This window comes from Alligator sinensis, unplaced genomic scaffold (assembly GCF_000455745.1).
Source record: "Alligator sinensis unplaced genomic scaffold, ASM45574v1 scaffold752_1, whole genome shotgun sequence".
Taxonomy (NCBI): Eukaryota; Metazoa; Chordata; order Crocodylia; family Alligatoridae; genus Alligator; species Alligator sinensis.
The window spans coordinates 2,179,817-2,185,880 of NW_005842000.1; positions in this window are offsets into that span (position 1 = coordinate 2,179,817).

Here is a 6,064-nt window from a genome sequence, read left to right on the forward strand (position 1 = left end):
CAATCCATTAAGTAACAAATTTGGGTAGAAATTTGAGCAGCTGGTGAACGCAAGGGAACCCTGCGCTGCCGCAAGATCTCTCCAGGTTGGAAAAGGTTTAAGCCAATGAATGAAGTAGTCTGGAACACAGAGAGGTGGGGGATGAATTTTTCAGAAGCTTAAATGCAAAGAGCGGTCTCAAACCTCTGATCCAGATACCCTAAACCACCTCCATTTCCCCGCGGGCATCCCATATGTATCTATCATTCAAGGCAAAACTCAGGCGATGCGTAAAGAGTCAGTAAATACTTCCTGCAAACTCAAACCGCCTGTGCTCAACGGAGATCCGGCAAGTTACTAATAAGAATTACTTTTACTAGACACTCTTCTGGAAGCCAGCAAACAAGATCGTATAAAACGGGGACGAATCCAAACCGTCGCCCTGAACTTGAAGTGAGCATCCCAAAAACAACTAGGAATGAGACGCAGCCAAAATCCCAGCTCTGGCTTCTGGCGAAGGACACGTGCACGTGCGCGCTCGCCGGGGACCTTAAAATTGGTGATCTCGCCAACGCCACCAGGTTGCCTTTGGGAAGGTCTGGGTCTGGTTCTGACGTAGAATCGCAGACAACGAGGGTTGAAGGGGCCGCAGGAGGTCACATCCTGTCCAAAGCAGGACCAGCCCCAACTCCATCATCCCAGCCAAGGCTTTGTCAAGCCAGGTCTTAAACACCTCCAAGGATGGAGATGCCACCACCTTTCTGCCTGTTCCAGTGCTTCACCACCCTCCTAGTGAGAAAGTTTTTCCTAATATCCAACCTCAACTTCCCTTGCTGCAACTTGAGCCCATTGCTGCTTGTCCTGTCGTCTGCCCCCGCTGAGAAAGGTCCAGCTCCATCCTCTTTGGATGCACATTGGATGCATCGTATGCACGTTGCACCCATCTTGAAGCAAGGAGCATTTGTGAGCTCCAAACTCACTACTTCTGGAACGCCATCTCCAAGCAGCTCTCTGTTCCCTAGAAGCAAACGCACCAAAACCTAGCATGGAAACGCTGGACCTGACTGGAACGGCCAGGAAGAACCAAAAATCTCCCAGAAAGCTCAGGTCTTATAAGACTTCAATGCCCAAAGCGAAGATTTGTCCACATTCAGAATAGTCTTTAATGTTTATATCAGGGATCAGCAATGTTTTTGGGCAGAGTGCCAACCCCCCCCCAAATCTCAACTTGTAAGACGTTTGTGCAGGCAACATCAGCTTGGAAGACGTTGGTGCACTGGGGTGGAAGGGGGGGCCCAATCCTTGTGTCAGCGCAGCCTCGACCCCTTCCCCGCCACCTGCCAAGGCACACGTGACAGCAAAATGCCTTCGTGTACCATGCGTGCCGGGGGTTGCCTACCCCTGGTTTATATAATACTGTGAGTGAGCGCTCTTTTACAGATGGTAAAGTTGTTATTTAAGCTCAGAGTCCCCCAGTGAGCCAAGATTTACTGGACCAGAGGAAAGGCGAGGAACACAAAACTCAGGTTTTCAAAAGCGGTTGCTCATTTTGCCCCATTTGCTCTGATTTTCAGGAAGTGCCAAGCACCTGCAGCCCGGCCCCAAGCCCATGGGAGCTGCAGGTTCTCTGGAAATCTGCCCCAAAGTGCCCCAAGTTGGACACCTGCACTAGTGACGAATTTGGGGCCCTCATCCTGGCTGGCTGTTGCCAGGTCACAGGAGGAAGCCAGGAAGTAGAGCTCAAAGACTTTTCCAACCCAAGGCTTCCTGTCCAAGAAGTCCAGGCATCGGTGCTCAGTTCTGGAGGGCTTCACCCAGTTCTGCCAGTCCGCTCTGAATGCTGGTTTTTGCACATCCTCTCGTTCAGCCCAGTTGGGAGGCTCGGGAGTTAGTTACCCAGGAGCAATAGGGCAGTGCTGGTGGGTGTAGGGAGCCCGGGGTCGTGCCCATGAAACGCCTCCACTCAATCCCGATCCTAAACCAAATGCACCAAGAACAATGCTGCTGGAGCCTCCAAAAAGGGCAAGATTTCCGCAACATGAGTAGGGTTGCTGAACTTGGCCAGGTCTCAGCTAGTGATGGGTGCTCAAAATAACAGCCATGGGGAGAGTCTCCATTCAAGGGTCACGGTGGCGGGTCAGAGGGAGGGGAAGTCAATGGAGATTGACTGACAGAGCAGCACCGATCCCAGAGTTATCCGAGGTTGCCTTGGGCTGCATTAACAAGAGGTCCACGTATCAGGACTGGAGTCCATTGGAAGAGTTTGTCCACCACCTGCATACGTTGTACCCGGCTGTGTGGGAGACACACGCCACGAGCTTCGGCATCATCCTTTCCTGTCTCCAAGTGTAGCTGCTCTATGGCCTAAACTGAGGGTTGAGCAGAGCTGACCACAGCCAGGACCATCTCGGCGGCAGCGCTGCAAATCTCAGCCAATGCTTTTCCCGAATGAGCCATTCTTTGGCCAAAAGCCAGCGCTGAGGGCATGACGCAGACCACAAAAGCCAGGAAATCCAACCGTCCCGCCTGCCGCAGAAACGGGAGGGAGACCCAGAGCTATTCGGTCATTACTCGTCTGTGCATGGGCCCCAGGGTTGCCTTTGGGGTGCTGCCCACCACCCCACTGTCCATGTCCCCCTGCCTGCAAACCCATCCCAGCGCGGCATGAAAACGCTCCATCACGACCCTGCCACGCAACTCATTTGTGCCGAAGAGCAAACTGCAACGGCCTGCGGGGTGAAGCCGAAGTCCCTGAATGAGGAGCCAGTTTTGTTCCCGCAGCGTGGCCCGTAGCTGCGTGGACTTCCTGGACTGCCCGTGGCCTGGAACGGACCGTGAGAGCGATACCGAATGCATGGCTGACATGAGATCCACCCTGGACAAGCTCTGCATCCTCCACTAGAGTTTGGGCATTAGCAAAGATTTAAAAAGAAAAGCCAAACTGATTGGTTTTTCCTCCTGCAAAATCTAGGGAACAAGGTAACCCCCTGGCTATAGGGGGCTGAGCAAGAAACCCTGGATTTAAGCACACCGAAACAAGGGGAGCAGTCAGTTCCCAACCCGAACTTGGGGGTCCTTCACTTAGCAGGCTCCCAGGCTACGGCCAGAGAAACACCCTGAAGGATTCCCTTTCTTTTGTGCGTCCCAGGTCCCTCTCTCTCCCTCCCCCATCTCACCACATTGTTTTCCAACACTCCCCTGCGTTTCATTGACAACCTTTAGGAACCTCTTGTTATGTTACCCAGCAGCGGGGTCCTGAATGCATGCAGCTTCCCGGCGCGCTGCCTTTTCCTTGGCTCTCGGCTGCTCAGGGATCACCTGCAGTTCATTTGATTTATGAACGGAGAATTTTTTAAACTCCGTTTCCTTTTCATTGTTGTTTCAGTTGCTGCTGGCGCTTCCTCCCCGCTTTGAATAACTCCAGCCACGCTGAAAATGATGAGAATCGGCGGGAATAAACACTCACACTCCATCATGGAACCGCGGCCCGGAGGTGGGCGCCGTCACCCACCGCCCCGAACGCATCAGGAACCCACCTGGCTCCAAATTCAGGTGAGCGACCTGAACAGCGGCAGTAGCTCGGGGCGCTTGTACACGGTCTCGGGTTTTTGTAGCTAAAGATATTCCCGGTGACGTGCCAGCTGAGCTGGAATTCAAAGCACAGACACGGCCCCTAACTCCCTTCGGCTCTCAGCAGAGCCGTGTTCCTAAAAGCATCTCCTGGGTCATGCCAACGCACCTCTGCCTCCTGGGGCCGTGGTTTCCCAGCTCATCACAGCCTGTGGGATCAGCCTTTCCCCACTCGGTCACAGACCTGAGGTCAGGCCAAGGTGTAGGGAGTGCAGCGCGTTGGTGTCTGGCGCAGGCAACGTGGTACCTTGGCTCAGAACAAGATAGCAGCGCGTGGAGAAGGTCATATGCCAGCCTCAGGCTCCCCCCTACACATATAGGCAGATTCTTTGCACACACATATGCGCACTCTTTGCACATGCACACATGCACGCTCTTTGGCTGGAAGGTTATATGCCAGCCTCAGGCTCCTCCCGCACGCACACATGCACACTCTTTGCATATGCACATGTTCACTGTTTACACACGCACGCATGCATACTCTTTGGGCTGAAGGTCATATGCCAGCCTCAGGCTTACCCCACACGCACACATGCACGCTCTTTGGCTGGAAGGTCATATGCCAGCCTCAGGCTCCCCCCTACACATATAGGCAGATTTTTTGCACCCACATATGCGCACCCTTTGCACATGCACACATGCACGCTCTTTGGCTGGAAGGTTATATGCCAGCCTTGGGCTCCCCCCACACGCACACATGCACACTCTTTGCATACGCACATGTTCACTCTTTGCACACGCATGCATGCATACTCTTGGGGCGGAAGGTCATATGCCAGCCTCAGGCTTACCCCACACGCACACATGCACACTCTTTGCATACGCACATGTTCACTCTTTGCACACGCATGCATGCATACTCTTGGGGCGGAAGGTCATATGCCAGCCTCAGGCTCCCCACACACACACATATGCACATTCTTTGCATGCATGAGCACATGCTCACTCTTTGCACACACACACACACACACACACACATATACTCTTTGGGGACCTTAGAATTGGAGATTTCTCTAGTGAACGGGAGGTAGAGGTGCCCCTGGGCTTTGGCTCTAGCTGCACCACTTCAGTGCCCTGCTTAGTCGTTCCAGCTTTCCCAGAAAATACTGGCTGAATAGGCCTGGGCACTGATGTTTTCTGCCTACCCACGGGGCAGAGGCTGTGGCGTGTCCCTCCAGCACCCAGCCACTGTGTCTCAAAGGCCCCGTCAGTGTTATTTGTACTGAGAGCCGTCAGAGACGTGGGCAAGGATCGAGCTCTGCCCTGGTCTGAGCTCAGGGCCAGCTCTGAGGCCGACGTGTACCTTGCCTTTGTCACGGCCAGCTGCACGGCCCCGCTGGGATCTTCAGAGACCATGCAGCACTGGACATTATAAGTCACGATGCCGCCACCCCAGCCCCCGCAGGGGCTGCTCCTCCCACCCCGCCAGGTGCAAGGGGGGCAGATCGCCAGATGAGTTTTCCTTGCTCGTTCCCAGCAGCCCCTCGTGCCCGGATGTCTGTCTGTCTGTCCAGGGGTGAGTCAGATTTCCTCCGTGTCTGGTGACACTGAACGCGGGGGAGGCAGGGACGAGCTCTCCATATGCTGACGGACGGTACAGGGACAGGCCTGGCCTTTGCTTTCTCATGGGGAAGGCTCAGGACCCTCCCACGGACCCCCGTCTGGCCCAGCTTCCACCCCCTGCCCCTCCACAGCTTGGTCCTCACAACGCTTCACCCCACCGGACACGACAGCGGTGTTGGTATACCCCCGGAGACATCCACCGGCTGCAGCCTGGGAACCACCATCCCACTGCCCCGAGGCAGGTCGAGGTCAGCAAGAGAGCCATAACTCACTTGTCACCAAAGAGCACCCTGGGCCCGCCGCGTTCCCGGCCTCTCCGGAGCGGATCTTCCCACCCCAAAAGCACGAGACCCTTACTAGAGAACGGGGCAGGGGATCGCTGTTGGCAGTACAGGGGCAAGGACACTCGGCGGAGCCACTCCACGTCCCGACAAGCGCGTGGCCGCGACGTGCCCTCCCGGGGGGTAGTAAGAGTGACCGAGCGGGGTGGCCTGAGACCTGCTGTCAGGCTGGTCAGGCTCAGCATTGCCTCCCCCCCCCTGCCTGCCCTGGAGGGGCGCATCCCCCGACCCCCTATTGTCCTTGCCCCCCTTCCCAAAGCACGGCTCCTCCAAGCCCCTGCTGCGGCCACTCCAGGGGCCGGTTAGAAAACAGGAAGCTGCCCCCAGCGTGATGCAGCGGAAATGAGACAAATGAGCTGGAGCGGCAGCAAGGAAGCAGGCGGAAGCTGGCAGGATATTTGGAACGACCTGCGAATTCTTGAGCTTATCTCTGTGCCGCAGAGGGCCAGAATTCCTTCAAAAACAGCGCGCAGCTGGAGGGAGGCCGGGGCGGGCTGGGCGGCCTCCTCCCCAGAGCCCAGCCCCGGCGTGGCGGCCGGGGCCGCTCGGGG